Source organism: Triticum dicoccoides, chromosome 1B (genome assembly GCF_002162155.2).
Source record: "Triticum dicoccoides isolate Atlit2015 ecotype Zavitan chromosome 1B, WEW_v2.0, whole genome shotgun sequence".
In the NCBI taxonomy this organism is placed as follows: Eukaryota; Viridiplantae; Streptophyta; class Magnoliopsida; order Poales; family Poaceae; genus Triticum; species Triticum dicoccoides.
The window spans coordinates 16,871,129-16,895,034 of NC_041381.1; the positions used below are offsets into that span (position 1 = coordinate 16,871,129).

Consider the following 23,906-nt stretch of genomic DNA (forward strand, 5'->3'; position numbering starts at 1 on the left):
AGTTACTGTTTCGTGTTGTGCACACAACATTTGTTGGCAAGTTTCACTTAAAGTGTCAACGTAGTTGGTTTGATTGTTTTTTTTTTCTTTCCTTTCTATTTAGTGAACAGAGGAGCGATATGTAGCAGTTACAGTTTTATCTTCTTTTTTTGTTTTATTTATTCCCAACAAAACGTGTCAAGATTCAGACAGATGGCAGTGGTTGAGGGAAAAATAAAGGAAAAGCAGACAGGAAGAATCAAATCCCTCTTTACCAAAAGAAAAGGAAACTAAAGCATAAAGTCACCACTTGTTGCATACGAAATTGCTGTATGGACGACATAAACCAGCCGATCCGTGAACGATGGGAGGACTCAACGGTGATGTTCACTTTTGGACTACGCATGGATGGCTGGATGCCCTGCATCGTCTGCAAATCGTCCGAATATGTCGTCTGTGTAGCAGCTCTCTGTTGCATATGCCACAGCAACCAGCAAAGAAGCTGCTTTTGAGAATAACAAGAGTTGGAGGCCCAAGCAATTAATCTAGTCCAGCAGTTGCCTTCTTCGATGAGCTTCCAGTCAGGCTGGGAGGCTGGGAGCACAACGCAGCCACTGACCAAGCGAGCTAGGTAGTTCATTTTAACAATGTAATTCGTTCTCACCTTTGTTATTCAGCTCTACTGAATCTTGCTCATCCTCTCATAGTCACATCACGTCTCTTCAAACTTAATTGAGCCATTAATATATGACAACCCAAAACTCTGGCAACTGGTCTTGGATACTTGGTAAAATCTAGCTTCAAGTTCCGAGGTAATTACCCATATAGAAATTCGAAAATAAATCAATACGACACACGTCATAATCCATATTGGATTCTCGAATTTATTAAAGAAAAAGGAGCAATCAAAGAATTAGAGAAAGATCTACAAAAGAAAATTAACTCTGTAAATCAGAAACGTAATATTGCTATCAAAAAAGTTAAAGAACCTTATAGACAGCCTAACATTCCTGCAGAATATATAGCTTTCCAATTAAAAAATAGAGTTTCATATTACAAATTAACTAAAAAAGTGATTGAATTAACTAAAAATAACAAATATAAGGGAGTCAATGTAACAATTCCGGGCCGTCTAGGAGGAAATGAAATTGCACATGTCGAATCCATTTAAGAAGGTTAAACTTCCCCTCCATACAATTCGAACTATCTTATACAAATTTCTATCCCTTGATATTCTTGAGCCAAAAGAAGGATACATATGTTGTGTTTTATTTTGCTTAATGATATAAATTAAATGGTGTATCAATTCCATAAATTGACTATAGCAGTAAATAAATCTATATCTTGAGCAAGTGCTTAACGAGTACTGGAAATGTATCGATTCTGTACCTGAATCATGGCACTCTAATGGTAAATCTGCACTACAATTCCCTGTGCGTCTACACATTATTTATTTGTTTCAACATATACAGGTTGCTTCATGTTCAACTCTTTTCTTTTGCTGCAGATTTGGGTTGAACCTGAAGGTGCTCGACAACTCACTCCTTTATTCAGCAAACTGAATAAATGTAGTCGCTCAGCTCAGTGCAGTCTGAATTAAGCCCTGAAGTTGCTTGTCTGACCAATTTACTCATGTGAATTCAGCATTAGTTACTATCGAACTGTTATTATCATCATAAAGCTAATGCATTAGAAGATTTATTATCAACTGTGGCCTGTTTGAGAAAGGAAAAACAGTATATACTCACATGTCAGGCCCATTCGAACATGCTTCTTACTTTCGTTTCCTTTTTGTTTTGTCATTCATCCTAGTCTGCTTGGCTAATTTGCTCAGCTAATATGTCAGCATGTTTGAGGCAACCTACTGTACATGTCTGCTGTTATTTAAATTCTCAGCAGTGCAATCTCAGAACCCATATGTTTCTGCATCTATATTCTTTGAGGTTGGATGTCTGCATACCTCAACTGTAAGACCAGCTGTTTAAATTAAGCTGGTCCCTGGACAATAGTGTCAAGCATGTATACAGTATCCCCTGGAAAAAAAACATGTATAAAGTACTTTATTGCTACTTATGTTTTTTTATCTCGTCCAGCTCTGCCTCAACTGTAAGACCAACTGTTTGAATTAAGTTGCTCCAATCCATTTGAGAGCCCCCAGCAAGGGTAATGTTGCATATCTGTATGTGTCCAGAATGAGAACAGCATGTCAAGGCCAAGAATCAGACTTTGTGAGGAAAAGATGTTTCAATGGAGCTCACGCTTTAGCCTTTATCCAGGACAGCATGCCTACTCCAAGAATCATCACATGTAAATCAGACAGGAAGAATGGAATCCATCTTTGCCAAAACAAAGGAAACTAAAGTGTAAAGATACCATGTATGGATGCTTAGGCTTCAGGGAGAAGCAAAGAAGCTTCTTGTGCCCCTGCTTTCCATTTACCTTTGCTTCTGAGGATGGAAGTCGAATCAATAGCTACAACCTGAAGCAAAGTATCTCACTCCATTTCTCTTCTTCAGTGAGCTTCCGATAGGTCGGAGCAGGATGCAGCCAGACATCCATTCTTCTTCGCTGCTGGTAATTAATTCTTGTCGTTCTTTTGCGCTCTAGCCACTGAATCATCAATCCTAATTTGGACATTACCTTTGCTAATTAGATAGGAGTATATGCTTTGGAGAGCGCTGTTCTTCGTGGCCGAGGGCGTATTGATAGCCATCCAGATTGCTTCCACCACCAAGGTTTGCTTCCCACCCCTCTCTTGTTATTTGTTCCCCGGCCCTAAGAGCTGCTCTAGCTCTAACACTAACAACTAAGGCATAAACAGTGATCTGCCTCCATCCGCCTGTGCTAATGGAGGCCACGGCGCTAAGCATCGGAAAGTCCATGCTGGATGGAGCGCTTGGCTATGCAAAATCTGCCCTGGCAGAGGAGGTTGCTCTGCAGCTCGGAGTCCGGCGTGATCAGGTCTTCATCACCAACGAGCTTGAGATGATGCAGGCTTTTCTCATGACCGCCCACGATGAGAGATATGATGACGATAGGGTCGTCAAGGTGTGGGTAAAACAGGTCCGCGACGTGGCCTATGACGTCGAGGACACCCTTCAGGAATTCGCTGTGCGCCTACGGAAGAAGTCCTGGTGGCGTATCCATCGAACGCTATAGATAGGCGCCATGTGGCCAAGCAGATGAAGGAGCTGAGAGCCAATGTTGAGGATGTCAGCCAGAGGAACATGCGCTACAACCTCATCAAGGGCTCTAGCTCCAAGTCGGCAACCATCGGTGGACAGTCTGCAATGGTTGGTACAGCTATGTCTGGCACCGACGAAGCAAGGCGCCTACGGGAGAAAGCAAAAGTGGATCTCATTCAATTGATCAACAAGAAGGATGATGACCTTAGAATCATCGCGGTGTCAGGAATAAGATCAGGTCATTTGTTGGAGACTTCAGTCATCAGAAGGGCCTATGAAGATAAAAAGGTATACAAGAAGTTCGAGTGCCGAGCCTGGATCGCAGGGTTGATACGTCCTTTTAGTTTAACAGAGTTCTTGCGAAGCATAATCGAACAATTCCATGTAAATTGTCTTCAAAGTGTGGGGGAAAGAGAAAAAACAAAGATCCAAGTCCTGAGGAAGATGGGGATGATGAAGAAAGATGATTTGGTTGATGAATTCATGAGATACGTAAATGAGAAGACTTACCTGATTGTACTTGATGACATACAGAACATTGAAGAATGGGGTGACATTAAGCCATGCTTCCAGAATAACAAGAAAGGAAGCCGAATCATAGTCTCTGCATACCAAGCTGGAGTTGCAAGCTTATGTGTAGGGCCTGAGGATGTAGTACCAGAGTATAAGCAGTTGTTTGTTGACGAGAATATTTATGCTTTCTATGAGAAGGTAATGCTCAAAACTCTGTCCAATCTTACGCTTGTTTAGTTCAACTTGTTCGCTAATTTCATTCCACTTGGAGCTGCATCGAAAGATACATCAGAACCACTGTAACTAACGACATCAGAAACACCCCATAGCATTATCTGGCCGCATCCATGTAGTTTTTACATTAACTTACGAGTATTGAGATCAACACGTCCTTGGTCCATACATTCTCATGGAAACATCTATACTGTTGCTGTTTCCTTAATGATTCTAAGGAGATTCAGATTAAACCTTTTAAGGACCATCTCCTCTTTAAAATATTGTTAGTTCTCCCTCTGAAGTTATGCAAAATTGAGATGTAAATTCATATTTTTGATTTTGTTAACCAAAGCTTTAGAAATTTAATTTAAGCATTTTTGCTGCATGTTATTTTTATTGGAAAACAAATTAATATACAATTTTATTTAATCCACATTTATTTGAAGGAACCACAAAAATAATAATTGGTTTTTGAAATCTAATTTATGTAAGCCTTCAATTTTGTAAATTATGTTGTCAATTTATATTTTATAACCGATTTATATATACCGAAGGCTTACAGGTGTATCCTACCTTTTGGTCTCAGCATCCCACCTCAAAATATCTTCAAAATGATCATGTATGTTATGAAAATTTTGATTAAATAAGGCATGGGATGATGAACCATCTACAGATTTTGAAGATAAAATGGACTAGATATTTTTTCCTTTCACCAATTAAACTGTCTAGATATCCAATTAGATCATGAAGACCATGTTAAAAAATCAGGACTGATGCGTAAATTGAAGTTAATTGGGGGGAATATAAATTAAAATTATCACATTTATTTTTGGAAAGGAACCATCTTTAAAATGTGGCCGTCCAACATAGATGGTAAGGGTAATATATCAAGGTCTGCAAACCAAGATTTTGCCTTGTATGTATCCAATACTGATTAAATTTGAACTTGTCCTTGTTGTTAGTTGTGGGGTCAAGGTAAACACAATACAATCATTAATAAATATGTTCAGTTGACCAGAAACAATACAATCATTATAGATATACTCTCTACATACAATTTTCTGGCCATATATGGGACCATACCTTACCAACCCTGATGTAATGTGATGCATCTACCATCAGCATGATTGAAATTATCATAGTTAGCACTACTCATTATGATTATCATCAGATTCAAGATCTGCTATATCTCTAATGTATCAATATTTTCAGAATGAGATATATTATATACTTAATGTTAGATCTGTTTATTATAAAAATAATAGTAAGATTTAATACTTGACTAAACATTGTCTTGGAGGAAACAAATCAACATGTCGTCATTAATTCCTTGCTTGTGTATAGGGATCTCATAATGGGATAGATTCAATGGAGGCCGGGAGTAGCTCAAATACAGGCATTGCTGGCAGTGACGGCTCTGGCAATAAGAAGATTCTTAATCACAGAGAGACACTAGCAGTTTTTAGGGACACTCAACTCATTGGGCGTGAGAAAGAAAAGTCAGAAATCCTAAAACTAGTTTTAAATGAAGATAGCCAACAACTTGAAGTGATAAGCTTGTGGGGAATGGGTGGTATTGGAAAAACCACACTAGTCAGAGATGTCTACCAAGAGCTTAGTGGGAAGTTTGAGAAGCGTGCTTGTGTCACGATTCTGCGACCTTTCAGTCTTGACAAGCTTATCGAGGAGATAGCTATGCAGATTGGATGTGAAGTGAAAAAGATGGTTAGATATTTAGAAGGAAAGAAATACTTGATTGTTCTCGATGATCTATCATCCAATACAGAATGGGATACTATAATACCACAATTTCCTGCAATGGAAACATCAAGTCGGATCATAGTCACCACAAGAATAAAGGATATTGCTAATCATTGTTCAAACAAGCATAAAAATATATGCGAACTCCAAAGGCTAGGACACAGAAGCGCGCGTGATCTCTTCATGAAAAAGGTATGGATTCTCACTTCATGTGTTTGTTCATAAATGTATATCTTGTAGATTCTTTTTTTTGGCGGGAGTATATCTTGTAGATTCTAACAATAAATGTTTGGGCTATGACACATGTGACTGTCTATACTGATATAAAGGTATTACAAGAAATACTCTAAACCTGTGAAGCTCAAATTTGGTCATAGCATCGTCATAAAGTCGATTTATGATGCTTTTCTGAAGACATTCATATCTTCATTTGGTAATCGCTAGGTTTTTCTTTAAAGGATGATTACCACTGGCCTCTACCTCGAGCTATGCATACAACCATCTTTATTGCATCATTCAAGAAGGTCTTACAAAATACTCCATCCGTCGTAAAATAAGTGACTCAACTTATGAGTCCATTATTTTGGGACGGAGGGAGTAAATACATAGATCAACTCAAGGCCACCTTCTTAACGAAAATTGCTGCACTACCTACAAGATTCATGTGTGCCCTGACTACACTCCATGCACATCAATAAATCCGGTCACCGCACATGCCAATCGTTCCAGCAGACCCTTAACGTGCCCTGCATGCGCACGCTGTAGAATCCGTCGCCACCTTCTTCCGTAATCTCGTCTTCAAGAGCACTCAACGCACTAATCTTGTCAAACCCTTCTGCCGTCAACGCCACCATGATGCCAAATAGCGCTTGCCTCCTGCGCGCATCCATCGAACGGTATCTAGTTCGAAACCCAGCTGCCACCGTAGACGGTTCTAGCCGAGACGGAACCAAGCTTTCGCTGGCAAAATTCATGCCCATATTCCTGCCTGGACCACGAGATCGACCTCATCCATCATCCAACACACCCATGGGTGATGTCGTCCAACAGGAAACCGTACTAATGGAGCCGGACCACCGCCTGGAACCGCTGCCCTGCATGGGTGAGCCATCAACAGCGGAGAGCCCTCACCGCTATGGCGTCGACGCCGAACCACGCACATGTCCAGGACACCAGCATGGATCTACACCGAAACAGCATCCCAGAGCCGAGGAGGAGGAAGGCCCCGCCTCCGCCATCATCCCCCGTCTGGGCTTTGCCCCTCGGAGCTCCGGCGGTGGCGAGGAGAAGACGACGGCGCTTGATGCCCGAGAACAGATTGGGAGGAAGGGGGTCAGGAGGGAGGAGATAGGGAGGAAAGGGGTGGCGGCGGCTCGAGGAGGGAGGAGATCAAGAGCCCCAAGTTAAAATAAAACTACCATCATAAAACCTACGACCAATATACTTATCAGATTGAGTATGCTAGCCCACATTGGATCTCACGTGGCGGGTCTAAATGGTATGTGGATCCGACTTGGTCAGTTTCAGTGACGAGTCCATTTGGTGTCTTAATACCAAAGCCAATTATTTGGGCTATAAATATTTTGGCCGTGCGTTTATATTGGCATGATAAAAAATCGACTACATCACGAATACTAATGGGGCGCTTGACGATTTGTAGTGTTGCTGCAGATACCGCGTCGAGTTCTCTGACACGGACCGAAGCAAGGATGTCATGCCTTGACTCGAGTTGTCCTCGCGACTTGTTTTTCTATCTCGGACTCCTTTATACGAATACTGATGGGGGGCTTGACGATATTTTTTCAAACTTAAAACAAATTGATAGCAGCAACACACCAAGAAATAAATAACATTCAAATGCACAGCTCTGAACGCACGAACATAAAGTTTTTTTTTTGAGACAAAGGTTTGTTTTCTTAGTGCATGGCTGCTATTCTCCTCTTTCGCGCATTGTTTAAAAAACCGAACCGAAAAGGTTGTCGGTTCAGGTTTTTTCCAGTCGGACTGCCGGTTCACCGGTTCGATTGCTGGTTTCTTTAGCAATAAAATAATATATGTTGACTAATATATGTGCAAATATGGTGTGAAACAATGGTCAAATAAAGTTATATCCTTATAGCGGACAACAAAGTAGCTCAATCAAGTTGGTTATTGGGTCATGGGCAGGAACCGCGTACTACGCACACAACCTTGGATCACTGCGCACACAACCTTGGATCGAATCCCACTTTCTCAATTTCTATTAAAACATTTTTCCGGGTTTTTCCCGGTTCAGTGACCCGGTTTTTTCACCAGTTTTCTAGAAAACCGTCCGGTTGGACCATTTTTTTTTCGGTCTGATTGCAAAACGGTCTTATTAGCTTAAAAACAGCTGAGTCTTTCGGTTCCGGTTTTTCCGGTTTGACCGCTGGTTCGGTCCGGTTTTTAAAACTATGCTTTCACGGGGCTTACGATCCAACATGGCCTCGCAGAGCCCAGCTAGCCACCCGGGTCAGCCCAACCCTTGTACCTTACGAGGCCCAGCCGCCCCAGCAGTCAACCTAGCGATCGTGAGCCCCTCCGGATCGAGCAGCCTCTCCCCTTGTTCCCCGCAGCTCCCTTATATTCTCGAAATCACTAGTTGAGGAGTACTCGTTGCAAAGATCACTTCAACCTCTTCAGGTTGCGACAAGTGGCACGCTGCATGTGCACCACTTGTCGCAACATGAGAGTTTTCTCTTTTTTTCGTAGATCCGTTTATTCAAAATGTTTTTATCTCTTAAACCGTGCGTCCAAATCTCAAACCGCTTTCACCATTGGATTCCTCCCGCCAAGATCTTTAAAACTAGATCCCATGTTGATAGGTTTTGACGAACTTTTTTTTCACGAAAAAAACTGGACGAAATACCCGAACCGGGAGCATAGGTATTTTCCCTTTACGAAAGAGGCACGCCCGTGCCTTTCACCAAATCACAACCGTGTCTCTCGCGGAAGCAAAACTATGACTCTCGCGAAGGAAAACAAGAAGAGAAAACGTGTTTTTTTTTCGTTTCCGAGTAGGCACGGCCGTGACTGTCGCGAAAGCACAACCGTGCCTCTCACGGAAGCAAAACCGTGAATCTCGCGAAAGAAAACAAAATAGAAAACACATTTTTTTCGTTTTCAAGAGGCACGGCCGTGACTCTCGTGAAACACAACCGTGCCTCTTGCGGAAGCAAAACCGTGACTCTCGCTCAAGGAAAAATACGCGTTTTTTACGTTGCCAAGAGGCACAGCCGTGACTCTCGCTAAAGCACAACCATGCCTCTCGCGGAAGCAAAACCGTGACTCTTGAAAGGAAAAAAAATAGAAAACACGTTTTCTTCGTTTCCGAGAGGCACGGCCGTGACTCTCGCGAAAGCAAAGTCGTGCCTCTCGCGGAAGCAAAACCGTGACTCTTCCGAAAGGGAAAAAAAGAAAACGCATTTTTTCGCGTAAGTAGAAAATTTTCAATTTTTTTTTGTCGAAAAGCTAAGGTAGACTGGTGAAAAACCAAAATGTAGAAAAGAACCAAAAAACCGTTTAAAAAGCTAAAAACGCGTGCGGGAAAATAAAAAAAGTAAAATCTAGAGGAAGCGCCCAAAACGCGACACGTGGCGAAAGGCTAAGAGCGCGCCAAGTAGCGCTGAGATCTTTATGAGGCTCCCGAAGGAGCGCTCGTTAACTAGTTGCTCTCTCATATTCTCAATCCCTCCCATCACGCGCTACCAGCACCAGGGAAGTCTCGCCCCGCGTGCATGACCCCGGCCGACGCTGCCGGCGACCACCCGCTACCACTGCCCCGGCTTTCACCGTCGGTCTCATCTTATCCCTTGCGCCCTCCTCTCCATCGCGACCAGTTGCCGGACCGAGCTCATGCCAACTGGCCTGCCTCCTAGCGCTCCCTGTGAACCGCTTTGGCCGGCAGCCGTTTGCGCTCCTCGTCCCGCACCACGCCATAGCCGACCCACGCTGGCGAGCTCGAAGACGGCAGTGGCAGCCGCCCTGTGAGCTCCTCCTCACCCGAGCGCCAAACCAGTCGCAGCTACAACGGACCACCACTTAAAGGATCGTGGGTTGAATTCATACAAATGCAGGGGTTTATTTATAAAAATAGAACGTTTTCTCAGATTCACTGAAAAAGTGACCGTGCAGTGGGTTCAATTATCAAAAAGTACAAGGTTATTTTCTTTTTAGCAAAATGGCCACGATGGTGAGCTGGCAGAAGCAATAATAGTTTTTTATTACTAGCATAGCAATAGCAAAATAGCTAGTGCGTTGCAACGGAAGAAAAATAATATGGCACCCCACTATCCTGATAAGTATATCACACGTGTTATTGGAACATGAAGCACAACATAAATGTTTAAACTAATCTCTCGAGCTGGACGGACGAGACTTGCCTGCTCCCTCCGCGTGCGCCCATCCATGCTCCCGCATACGTGGCATGATTTGATTGGAACATAATTAGGCCCGGCCCCACCCCCTTAAAATCAAGGGGGAGATGATTACATTAAAAAGGAAAAGGGAAAAAGACAATCGTAGGATGAAGTGGGAGTACAGATGGGAGCATGGGAAGGGAGCAGGCAAGCCGGATCCGAGATGGACGGATGGCGGCCCTCCCCTAGTCCTTATCCATATATGCCCCCTGCATCTGCATCTGGTCCATGCGGGAATGTATCCGGTGCACCCGCACTTGTGGTGCTACCGGTGCACCGGATGCCATAGAATATTTTTAAAAATCTGAAAAAATCTCTAGCATGTTAATACAACATCAATCTATGACATCACAAAATTTCATATAAAAATTTGAAATGTTTTTTGAGATACAAAAATGACAAATTTAACGTCAGTGTAATAATGGACCAAATCTAAAGCCCAAGTTATGTTATGTACTATTCAGTGCTGAATTTGTCATTTTTGTTTTGGGAGTTATGTTTTGAATTTTGACTTAAAATTTTATGACAATCTACATTGATGTTGTGCAAGCGTGCTAAATTTTTTACATAATTTTTTGAACATTTTAAAAGCACAATGTGAGTGTGGTGCACCGGTAGCACCACAAGCTCCGGTGCACCAGATATTTTCCCTGGTCCATGCACCATCTCTCATACTACCGGTCGCTATTAACTGTGGAGGGCGGCTGCTACGCGTTTCCTCGCATGCCTCCTTCACACCACAGTGGTGTAAAAAAAATGTATGCATAAAATTTACCTATTTTGTCTCTGAAAATGCACATTACATTGTCTATCTTATGTAATTTAAATAACAACTCTACATAAAAACTATTTAGATATTTACAACCCATCTCACATCAAATTTGATATAAGAGGATGTAAAGAAACATTCTTTGGAAAACATTGTATAGATTATTATACCGTTTAGAATTACTATAGAGTTTAAAATAAGTAAAATTGAATTAGCAAGTTGAAAGGAAAATTTATACTGTAATTTCAAGTCCAACTTAGACGTCTTCATGAAATATATATGATGTCCAAACAAATTATACACTGTAATTTGAAGTACAAATTAGAGGGATCCGTCAAATATACTGTACATCTAAGGTTTGAATTGTTCTCTTTTGAAGACGTCGCTGAACATTCAGTACCAGAGTAGACAGTTTTAGTAGGAGGCCAAAGCCACTATATATATGATGTACATGAGGATGCCAAAAGTCAAGAATACAAAAGGCCAAAGGTGCACCATCAACATAACTCTAACAACCCCCCCTAAAACTCATGGTGGATCCACACCACTGAGTTTGGAGAGGTGAAATCTATGTTGCGCTCTAGTCTGTGGCTTCGTGAAGAAGTCCGCTAGTTGTAACTCGGAAGGCACATACTGAGGAACAATAACATAATCCTAAACAACGGCGTGCACATAGAAAGCATTAACACCAATATACGGTGTGGAGAGGGCGCCCACGCCTGGAGCCGGCGGCGGCCGCGGCGGAAGGTGGGCACGGCGGCATCCTCGAGAGGTGGAGGTGCGGCGGCCGCGGCGGGAGGTGCAGGCGGCGACCTCGGCAGAAAGTGCAGGCGCGGCGGCCATGGCGGAAGGTGGAGACGGCGACCTCGGCGGGAAGTGGAGGCGCGGCGGCCATGGTGAAAGGTGGTGGCGGCGACCTCGGAGCAGATCGGTGAGAGAGCCGCCGGATCGAGCTGGCCTGGAGCCGAGAAAAACAACAACAACAACAACCGGCAAAGAAAGCGACCGCAACGTGTGAGGTTGGATCAGGAGGCGAGTTGCAACACCAAAAAAAACTCTGAACCTAGGCTCGATACCATATTATAATGTAACTTATATTACTAGAAGGCTAAAACCACCCTATATATGATGTACATAAGGATGCCAAAAGTCAAGAATACAAAAGGCCAAAGGCCACCATCAATATAACACTAACAAAGGAGTCAAACCTCAAAATCGAATAGATGAAACACCATGGTATAATGTACATACATGGGATACCTCTATACCTCTCCGTAGCGCACTGTAGCATCACGGCCGGGAAGCCACCCAGTAGCAACAAACCAGATTGGCCTGTCAAAAGTAGATCCCAAACGAATCTCTATCATCACCTGTAAATCAAACCAGGAGCTTCTTCCCCATAGTGTATATGTCACAACACGGCAACAGCAAATGATCCGCAAGGTCAGTAGCAGAAGCCCGTGCATCCATATTTTCTGGAGGCCACGAGGCGCTCTTCCATGGCTAGCCATCGATGGCATCGACCATGTCCACAGCAAGTCGTCACGACAACCACGACAACAACATCCTTTTCTCCTTCCCCGACTTCTCTTGGGCGTCATCATGGGCAGATGATGAGCACGACTAACACATTCACGGTCTGGCAGCTGAACTTGATGTCATGGCTGAAAGCGCTTGCAGGGAACTGGCATAGAGCGCATTTCCGAGATCAGGCGAGAGAGGAAATTGTAAGATAGCAGAGGTTCAAGGCCATCAGCTCGCCCTACGCCAACAAACACGATGTCGTCTAATAGCTCCTGTGACCATCAAAATATCTTGGATCTTAAGCAGCCTTAGCGCCGGGAGCAGCGCCCTGCTCCGGAGCGGGATTTTTTTTCTTCGAAAAGGGGCTAGGCCCTCTGCATCAGAAAGATGCATGCAGACATATTATTAATAAAAGCAACATGTTCAACACAAGTCTTCAGGTCTTAAAAGTAAAGAAGCTCACAAAGAGCAAAATCAACATGACAGGATAGTCACAACTGTCCGGCAAATATAAGATAAAAAACTAAATAACTATCCTATTACATAACCGCCATCCAAACTGGTTGAAGATATCCCGAGCAACCATCTTCCATCAGATAGATCCAGTAACCAAACGCTTCCTGGCTTCCGTCGGAATGAGTAACGGCCACATACAGATGAGTGTAGTGGCCCGGAAGATAACCTGCAAGAAATAAATTTTTAATGTTCTGTTAAAAAACAAATCGTTTCTGCAGTTCCATACTGTCCATAATAAATCACATATTCCTACACGGATATGTCTCGCAGTTACGGAGTCTAACCCATCTAACCACGTTCCAAATAACATGTTGATCGTATTCGGAGGAGTAATATTGAAAGCAAGGTGCACTGTCCCCACAAATTTTTTGCCAAGGGACATTCGAGAAAAAGGTGTTTGATGGATTATTCCGAATCACAGAAGCTACATCATGTAAATCCTGTCCAATTGCGTTTTCTCAAATTGTCCTTAGTTAGAATGACTTGTTTGTGGACAAACCACATAAACACTTTGATTTTAAAGGCACTTTGACTTTCCACACATGTGTCGAACGCGGAATGACGCTAGAGTTGATAACATCCAAATACATGAATTTAACCGAAAACTTGCCATTCTATGTTAGTTTCCAGCTCAACTGATCAGGTTGTTGAGAAAGGTGGACCTCCATCAATCTTCCCACAAGGTGGATCCATGCTTCACAATGATTTCCCGCTAGAGTCCTCTTAAAATGATATTATAGAGAGAAGGATATTGGAGTGCAAGGGGCGTCTCCCCTAGCTACGTGTCCTCCCAAAACCTGGTGGTAGTACCATTTCCAACTATAAATTTTGTGGTGTTGAAAAAGGCTGATTTCACTTTCATCAGTCCTTTCCAAAAAGGCGAATCAATCGGCCTCACCGTCATGGATAGTGTTTTGGAATAAAACTACATGTTCTGCAGGATTTGGTCCCACGTGGCATCAGTCTCTACAGATAGCTTATACAACCACTTGCTGAGTAAATATCTGTTCTTCACCTCTAGGTTTTCAATGCCGAGAACCCCTTGGTCTTTCGGTCTACAAATGATATCCCATTTAGCGAGTCTGTATTTTCGTTTTAATTCATAACTCTGCCAGAAGAAGCGCGATCGATAGAAGTGTAACCTTTTCCGGACTCCAACTGGTACCTCAAAAAGGACAAGAGAAACATAGGCATACTCGTAAGAACCGAATTAATGAGAATTAATCGGCCTCCTTATGACATAAGCTTGCCCTTCCAGCAGCTTAGTTTCTTTTCAAATCGATCCTCAATGCACTTCCATTCTTTGTTAGAGAGCTTGCGATGGTGAATTGGTATACCAAAATACGTGAATTGTAAAGACCCCAATTCGCAGCCGGACAATTGTTTGTAAGCTTTTTGTTCATATTTAGCTCTTCCAAAGCAGAACAATTCACTTTTATGAAAGTTAATCTTTAACCCCGACAATTGTTCGAACAGACATAACACAAGCTTGATGTATCTTGGTTTTGCCAAATCATGCTCCATGAAGATGATAGTATCATCAGCGTACTGAAGGATCCACACTCCGCCATCCACTAAGTGCAGAACGAGGCCCCCTACTTGGCAGTCATCCTTAGCCCTTCCTATTAGGATTGTCAACATATTGACCACTATGTTGAAAAGAGTCGGTGACATCGGGTCACCTTGCCTCAGGCCATTGTGTGTCTGGAAATAATGACCAATGTCGTCATTCACTTTGATCCCAACACTCCCTTTTGTGTGAAAGAATCTACCTGGTGTCTCCAGGCCTGATCGAATCCTTTTCATACGCAATGCCTGCTGAAGGAATGTCCATTTTACTTTATCGTATGCTTTTTCAAAATCCGATTTGAAAACCAACCCATCAAGTTTTTTCATGTGGATCTCATGGAGCGTTTCATGCAAAACTACAACCCCTTCAAGGATGTTTCTGTCCGGCATGAAAGCAGTTTGGGACAGCTGCACCACACTATGCGCAATCTTCGTAAGCCTATTAGTCCCCACCTTGGTGAAAATTTTAAAACTGACATTAAGAAGACAGATTGGCCTGAACTGTTCAATCCGCACGTCTATGTTTTCTTAGGAAGCAAAGTGATCATTTCGTAGTTTACGTGAGACAGCTGTAACTGTCCACAGAATAAATCATGGAACATCGGGAGCAAGTCTCCCTTGATAATGTGCTAGCACTTTTTATAAAACTCCGCTGAAAAAACATCCGATCCTGGAGCTTTATTATTCTTCATTTGTGAAATTGCCTCAAACACCTCTTTCTCCAAAAATGGGGCGGTCAGATTATCATTCTCATCCGCAACTAGCTGAGGGATATCTTCGGTCCTTGACTCATCCAAGGATATGAAATTATCCTCAGGAGGCCCAAACAGCTGCTTATACTAATTAATGATGTGTAATTTTAGGTTCTCTTGTTCTAAAATTGTACCCTCATCTTGCTCAAGCTCAAAGATCCTCTTCTTTTGATGCTTGCCATTCACAATCATATGCAAGAATTGAGTGTTGTCATCCCCTTGGACGATTTTGCGAACTTTAGCTCGCAGTGCCCACTTCAATTCGTCCTCTCGAAGCAGTTCTTTCAGTCTCAGATCCGCCTCCACTTTAGTTTCCAACTCCCTGATATCTAGAATGGTAGACTCGGCTTTTAAATCTAGGGATCGAATAAGTAGAAGGAGCCTTTCCTTCTCAACCTTATATATCCCACTCAAATGTTTGGCCCATCCACGTAAAACTTGTCTTTGGTGCCTTATCTTATTCTGCCATCTTTCAACATTCGACCTCCCCCCTGAATCTTTAACCCATTCTCGTGCTATCAGATCCAGGAACCCTTCTCTTTCAAACCACGCTAATTCGAAACAAAAAGTGTTCTTGTTGCCCACATGCGTTGCTTCTCCAGAGTCAACCAGCAATGGGGTATGGTCGGATATCACGCGAGATAATGCTTGGACCATCACAAGGGGAAACTTCTACTCCCATTCGACGCTAGCTAGGAGACGATCCAGCTTCTCAAACGCAGGGATTTGTAACGTGTTGGCCCAAGTGAATTTTCTACTGGAAAGCTCTATCTCTCGAAGATCCAAGCTTTCAATGATTATATTGAACATAAACAACCATCTGCCATCAAAGTTATCATTGTTTTTTTCCTCCCAACGTCGAATAATGTTAAAATCGCCCCCAGCTAGAATTGGGAGGGTCCCGCTACCACAAATACGGACTAGATCCGCCAAAAAGTCTGGTTTAAGTTCAGGCTGCGCGGCGCCATACACTGCCACCAATGCCCAATTAAACCCATCGGCCTTCGATCTTACTCGAAACTTAACCGCAAAATCACCCACAACCACATTTCGAACTTCCAACGTATCGCATTTAACCCCAAGTAAAATCCCACCGGATCTTCCTCTTGGAGGCAAGCAATGCCAATCAAAATCAACACCTCCCGATAAAGTACTAAGAAACTGGGGAGTAAAACTGTCTCTTCCAGTTTCAGAGAGGGCGATAAAATCCAACTTGTGCTCTATAGATGCATCCGCTAGAAACCTTTTTTTAGCCAAGTCCTTAAGACCTCTGTTATTCCAAAAAATTCCTTTCATATTTCATCATGAAACTTTTTAGTTGTCCGGGCCCTAGCACTTCTACGCATAGCCGAAGCCGGATAAATCTTACGTTTCCACTTGCGTTTAGGCTTGTTTTAGTCCTCTACTCGGTCCTCACAACCGAGCTCATTGGACCTAACCAGCGGAGCATCTGCAAGAATGGAAACTCTTGGGGAGATAGGGCACTCATCCTCCTCCGTTTCAGGAAGTGAGGGTGCAAGATCCGCATAGAAACTATCAAGTACCCTAATCCCCAACACATCTGTATTCAATCGTTCATAGGTTTGATCACTTCTAAGTTTCGAATCATTTCTAGAGCACGCTCCGCTTGAAGATCCAGGATATCATTAACAGATTTAGAAATTTCACTATCATTACTATCTAGTGAAATGCCCAACTGATTTGCATTATGTATAATCTCATCATTAGAAAAATACAAAATAGAATTGGAGGTATTGACTGACATACCAGTAATGAGCTCAATGTCACGAAGCTTGGCCGCCCGCATGGCGCACCTTAGCTGCATATCATCAACATCCGACTGATCCTGGAGACGGCAGCTCATCCGCCGACCTTCGGACACAGGATCCGGAATCCCTTCGAAGGCGATGATCTCGCCCCGCGCGGCCCCGTTCGGGGTAGGGCCTCCTGCCCGACACCCAATAGGGCTCAACAGAGCTGAAGCCGCCAGGGTGGTGCCAGGTGACGTCGCCTGAACCGGTGCAGCTCCTCCAGCCACCATCGTCTCGGGGCCCGGCGCGCCCAGCGGCGTCGGCCTGGGTCCGAAGGCAGGGGATGTGGCAGAAGCCGCCCCCTCCAGCGGCGCCAAGGGAGAGGTAGGGGCAGAGGCCACCTGCCCACGCCCCCCTCCCGACCCGACACTACCACTAGGACGCGGTACGACCGCAGCCGCGCAAGGCGTCACCGGGCACCTCGTCTGCCGCGAAGCACCACCGTGAGCAGCGGGGGAACTGGGGGCCGCCTGCCCATGAGCCTCCCCACCCTCGAAAGGAAACTCGGTATCATGTCCGAGCACTGCCGCGGGCGCCGCCGAAAAAGGTGCACACTCCGCGGCGGCCACCACGGAAACAAAACCATCTGAGCAACTACCAACAGCTGTGTCATGAACCCCAAAGTCAAGAGGAGGAAGCGAGTGCTCAACCAAGTCATCAGATTCCACCAGATCACTCCATAGTCTAGGAGGAGCAGAAGCAGGCTCAAACGAGCCAAATCTCAGCGAGTTCATAGGCGTAGAAGTAGGTGTTGAAGTCCCCTTCCCGGGCGCTACCGATGCTTGTTTCGAACATTGCTCGACAAGACACACGAAGTCGTTCCAGCCCAGCAATCCATGAAAGCGTGCGTTGGATGGTGTAAGCACGCAGGAGCATCCCCATGATCTGAATCCCGCCGAGCATGACGATCACCATAATGGGCACACGTCCAGTTCCAGACTTTGATGATCAACCGCAGCCGGCACTGCTTGTCGCAGAAGGCCTCTACGCGTGGTTGTAGTGGATGAGCGAGTTGGCTTAGGAGATGACGATGATCCGCTCATAAGCAGCGTTCATTATGTGTGTTTAATGTTGATGGCCTTTTGCTCATCTGAACTCACGCCTAGCGGCATGTCATCGTGATCGTAATGCTGAATATGAATCCTAGCATAGAGCTCTTACCTGCATCTGCGTCCTTGCCATTATCATCATCAATATCAACGACGACAGCAGGTTCCGCCTTGCTCACCGATGCCTTATATAGATGGCCCTCAATCGCTCCATCTGCACCCTTCTCCATGACCGTGCCGTGGAAGGACGCGATGAATCCTTGGAAAAGCCCCTCGTCCGCCGCCGCCGCCGCCAGTCTCCCGACGATTATGGGCGCGCTCGCCTCGGTTGCGGCCGACCCTAGCACGCGAGCTCACAATCGAGCTGACATTACGTGAATCAAGCCGCCATGATCGAAACAGTGCGTGCGTGCGTTGTTTGTTGATTTTTCTCTTTCTATAAATAAGATTTTGCCTAGGAGTTTGTTTGTAAATTGTAATACGGTCGTGCTTGCCTGCGTGTCAAGTGCCGCTGGTTTCCCAATATCGTAGATGGGAGCCGCAAGAAAAACAACAACGTAGCGGAGGGATATGTAGAGAGATTAATACCATCTTGGACTTGGATATAGAAAATAAATATGGGCAGAATGACGGCGGATGAAAAGCAGACGAATTTACTACCGTAAGAAGCGATAGACGCTTTATTATTAGGTAAAGATAAAGATAAAGATTAGAAAAAAACATAGATATTATTAGGCATAGATACAGATATATTTTATGGGCTGAAAGAAAAATATTACTTATAGCGATAAATTATGATGTTCTTTGTAGTTTTTTCTTCTTTTGTGGTTAAAATGAAGTTAAATACTCCCTCCGTCCGAATTTATTAGGCCTCTCAGCATCACAAGCATGCCCCTTCTTAGGCTAGCCACAGTGGGGGTAACATAAGTAGTATCATGTACTTGGGACTTGCGAACATGCTTATGTGGCAGGCAATTAAAGAAGAGAGAGATGGATATAGTAACATAGGTAGATACCGTAACATAATAAATGTGGTGCTACTATGTGTCATGCATGACAATAAATGAGACCACATATGATACTAATCTATAATATTATGCACTATAGAGGTAGTAATATAGACTAGTAACATATGCATGTTACTAGTCTAAGTTACTCCCCACTATGACCAGCCTTATAAGGTCTCGCTTTGGAAAGGTGCATGCATGCAATTATTTCATTGGTTGCATTGAAAGTCATTGTTGTTTGTGTCATGGCTAGAAAATTAATACACTTTATGCATGCTTTTTTATTGGCTGCATACATGTGAGAGAGTGCATTGGGAGTTGAATGAAAAAATTATATGAGCAAATTACTCTGTGTCCTGGTCTAAGAGCAGTTGTCTTTAGGCTTAATAAAGCCGGACTGAGGGAGTACCCACTCACATGCACGTAAATGCACCGCCTATTCATGAAGAGAAGTAGGCAACTCTTAAACAATTATCTTGTGGTATGTAGGGAATGCGCCCTTCTTCAGTGGTACAATGAAAGTTTTGTTCATCTTCGTTTGTGTAGTTTTTGGGACATTCTGTTTTAGCCACCTAAGCAATTATTTTAACACAAAGATTACATTTTAAAGCCAAAACATATGTATTCCATCATATGTCTAACAATTAAATTAGAATAATATGTATCCAGTATTATTTTGGATGTACTTAAAATCATAAATCATTTCAATTTCAGGTATTTGGCAGGACTACAAATTTGGATGAGCAGTATCCTACTTTGATTGAACAAGCAAATCTGATCCTCAAGAAATGCAACGGACTTCCTCTTGCAATAGTGACAATAGGTGGTTTCTTGGCAAACCAACCAAAAATCGCTTTCCAATGGAGGAAACTGAATGAGCATATCAGTGCTGAGTTGACAATGAATCCAGAGCTTGGGACCATAAAAACCGTCCTTATGAGAAGCTATGATGGTTTACCCTATCACCTCAAGTCTTGTTTCCTATATATGCCTATATTTCCTGAAGACTACAGGGTTGGGCGGGGACGCTTGGTGCGTCGGTGGACTGCGGAGGGTTACTCAAGGGAGGTGCGCGGCAAGTCTGCAGTGCAAATAGCGGATAGCTACTTCATGGAACTGATGAGCAGGAGCATGATCCTACCGTCTGAAAAGTCAATTCATAGTACAAAAGAGATTGATTCCTGTCAAGTCCATGATCTCATCCGTGAAATTGGCATCTCAAAGTCAATGGAAGAAAATCTTGTTTTTACACTTGAAGAAGGTTGCATCTCAAACAGCCAGGCCACGGTGCGCCACCTGGCTATAAATGGCAACTGGAAGGGGGATAAGAGTGAGTTTGAGAGCATAGTGGACATGTTCCGTCTGCGGTCATTAACAGTTTTCGGTCAGTGGAAATCATTTTTCATTTCTGACAAGATGAGTATGCTCCGAGTTCTAGACTTGGAAGACACAAAAGATCTGCGTCATCACCACCTTAAGCATATTTGGAAACTTCTTCACCTAAGATATCTTTCCCTAAGAGCATGTCCATCAATTTTTGACCTGCCAGAGTCGTTGGGTAATCTGAGGCAACTCGAGACTCTAGATGTGAGAGGAACTGGAATTCTCAAGTTGCCAAAGAGCATCATCAAGCTTCAGAAGCTAAATCATCTTCGTGCTGGGATCATACCGGCATATGAGGATTTCGTTTCATGGGAACAAGCTGTAGGTCATATTCCAAAGGTAATGAAGTGCCGGCCATGCACTTTATTATTAGGGACAATGTTGTGTTGTCTTGCTTGTTGTGCACCTGAATCTTTGTTAGGTGATGGCATGAGCCACCGTGATGTATGCGCTATGTTTTGCTGCTGCATATTACCTATGCTTGCGACGCGCTTGGACGCACATGGTGTTCTAGTGCCAAGTGGGATGACGAAGCTGAAAGCCCTGCACACACTGGGTGTTGTTAACATCGGACGAGGGAAGATCATTCTACAGGACATAAAAGGACTCACCAGGTTGCGCAAGTTGGGAGTGACTGGTGTCAATAAGGAAAATGGACAAGAGCTTTGTTCAGCAATTGTTGGGCTGAGACATCTAGAGTCATTGTCAATCCGGTCAGAGGGGGAGCCAGGTTTATCTGGCTGCTTGGATGGGATGTCGTCACCTCCGGAGAACCTGCAGAGCCTCAAGTTGTATGGCAACCTGGTGAAATTGCCAGAATGGATCCAGGAGCTGAAAAATCTGGTGAAACTAAAGCTGCGCAACTCTACCATATCAGAGCATGATGCTGCCATACAAGTCATTGGTAATCTACCAAACCTGACATTCCTGCATCTGCTGGAGAAGTCGTTCAAGGGTGAAGAGGTCTGTCTCAGTTTCCTGCCGGGGACGTTTGTGAGGCTGATGGTGCTGGAACTGAGACCAAAGCTCAATTGCTTGAAGTTTGAACAAGGAGCAGCCTGTAAACTTGAGCTGCTCAAGTTTCGTTTTGCAGACATCAACAACGAGTCGCTTTTGGGGCTACCATCGCTCGCAAGCCTCAAGGAAGTTGTGCTCCAAGATTACTTCGATGACACTGGATTGGCATACCTGCGGACTGAACTCGCCGAGAATCCAAATCGTCCCATCCTGAAGAGGGCCTTTGAAGTCGTAAAGGTTGTTTGATTCTTATCCAGAGCTAATCACGCCCAACAATCCGATGCAAGCTAGGAGTACTGTTGTTATTTCCAACTAACTACAGTATCTAGCAATCACCAGTTAATCGTTCATAGTTCCATTCGTGCTTGTCGGTCGATCACAAGCTAATTATTAGGAGACCTTGCAGTACGCTTTGCCATGTATGTATCTGTGTCGTTTCTAGCCTATTGTCTTGGAGAGAAAATAGAAGAAGCGCCACAAGACAAAGGAAACATTGAGTGCCGCTTTGGTACAACCCCCTCGCAATACGTATAACGGGTAATATGGACTTTTCATAATTTGTATCTAACGTTCAGAACCACTGCGACAACATGCCTTTGGTGAACAATCTAAAGCTAGAAACATTAAATAATGGATGGGCTGGGAATTTGAAAAAGATTTTAGAAACACTTCGTGAACTGGTCTTTTTTCCATAATATCCTTCTATTTATTTATTTATTTAATTATTTATTTATTTTCCTTTTCCTGTTATGTTCCTTCTTTCTATTTCAAAAAATAGCCACGCTTTAAACATGTTGTTCAAAATTTCAAAAGGTCGTTATTTTTCCAAATTTTGTTCATAAATTAAAAGATATTTGCATTTTCGAAAATTGTAAGGAAATTTCAAAAAATGTTTGTGTCTTTAAAAAATTGTTCAGAATTTCAAAATGCGAATAATTTTTTGAAAAACACAAACAAATTTGTGAAAACAAACATTTTCTGAGAGCACGAACAAAAAAATAAATTCCAAAACATTTTTCAGAAATGAGATTAAATAAATGATATCAAAAAAGTTTTCTAAATTTGCCCGAACATTTTTCAAATTGTTGAACATTTTTTTTGCAAATGAGATTTTTTTAAACTCCGAACAAATTCCAATAGTCGCCAGACAGGAGCGATGCCGTCGCCTAGTTGGGGAAGGACTAAGATTTTTCTTCTTCTATTTTTTGTCTTTCTCTATTTTTTTGTTCATTTCTCTTTTCTCCTTTTTAAACTTTATTATTTTATGAAACCTGTTCAAAAATTTGAAATACCAAAATAACAGTTTTAATTAACTATTTTAAATTATGATCTACTTATTTTTGTGTAAATATTCATTAAATGCTTTTAAAAATCACTTTTGTTTTCACTTCTATCATTTTGTATTTGTTCGTTATGTTAGAAACTTAAAATGATAGTTTTAAGTATCTATATAAATTATCATTTTGTACTCTATCATTTTTTTGACAAGTTTTGCATTTCTATTTTTTTCTCAGTCAAAAAAGGTTGATAAATCGTTAGATGTGTCGCAACTTGCATATGGTGTTGGAAGTAGTTCAAACCTGCCATGGATGCCTACCATGGGCATGTCCACCTAATAGCAAAAGTTGTGGTAATTTCAAGGATGTCCAGAAAACACGAACATCAACGTAGGGTGTTCAGGTTGGCAAGAAGGGTATGTGGGAGAGCACGTTGTTTTTCGACATCCTTAAAATGGCCCTACTTTTTTTCATGGTCTCGTATGACCAATTCAAGGCACCATGATAAGTTGTTTTGGCTTTCGAGAAGTTTTGAATTTTTGTAGAGTTTTCTCGGTAAGAAAATGCAGAAAAAAAAGGTTGAACGTTTCGCAACTTGTATACTGTGTCAGAAATTGTTCAAAACCTGGCATGGATGCCTATGAGGGGCATGTCCACCTAGTGGAAAAGTTGGGACCATTTCAAGGGTGTACAAAAATAGACCATGTTGGAACGAAGTGTGTTTTGATGGCCAGAAGGCTCCGTCTGAGAGCATATTATTTCTTGACATCCTTGAAATTACTCCATTTTTTTTCAAGGGCCTCCTATGACCAATTCAAGGCATCATGACAGGTTGTTTGGGTTTTCGACAAGTTTTGCATTTCCTGGAGTTTTCTCGGTGAAAAAATTCTATCCTATATCCTATATTTACTAATTGGAGGCACCAAACGAGCTCCCACGTTAATCCTAATAATTAAGCAGATATGTCCGTTAGATCTCCCCATTATTTATTTTCAACCGTCTGATGAAATATATCAAAGAGGCCTTGCCAAATATCCCATGCAAGAGTCTATTCTCAGCAAACTCCTTCATATCCTACCAAAAAATATATCTTGCATGCTGGCTCTCTCTCCCCCATCCTCCTCGCATGCCAGGAGACGCCC

The 23,906-nt window shown here is 43.0% G+C and overlaps 1 pseudogene; it reads left to right on the forward strand.

The window, feature by feature from the left end:
- The first annotated feature begins 2,412 nt into the window (after positions 1 to 2,412).
- Positions 2,413 to 21,982, forward strand: LOC119316284 (annotated as a pseudogene).
- Positions 21,983 to 23,906: the final 1,924 nt, after the last annotated feature.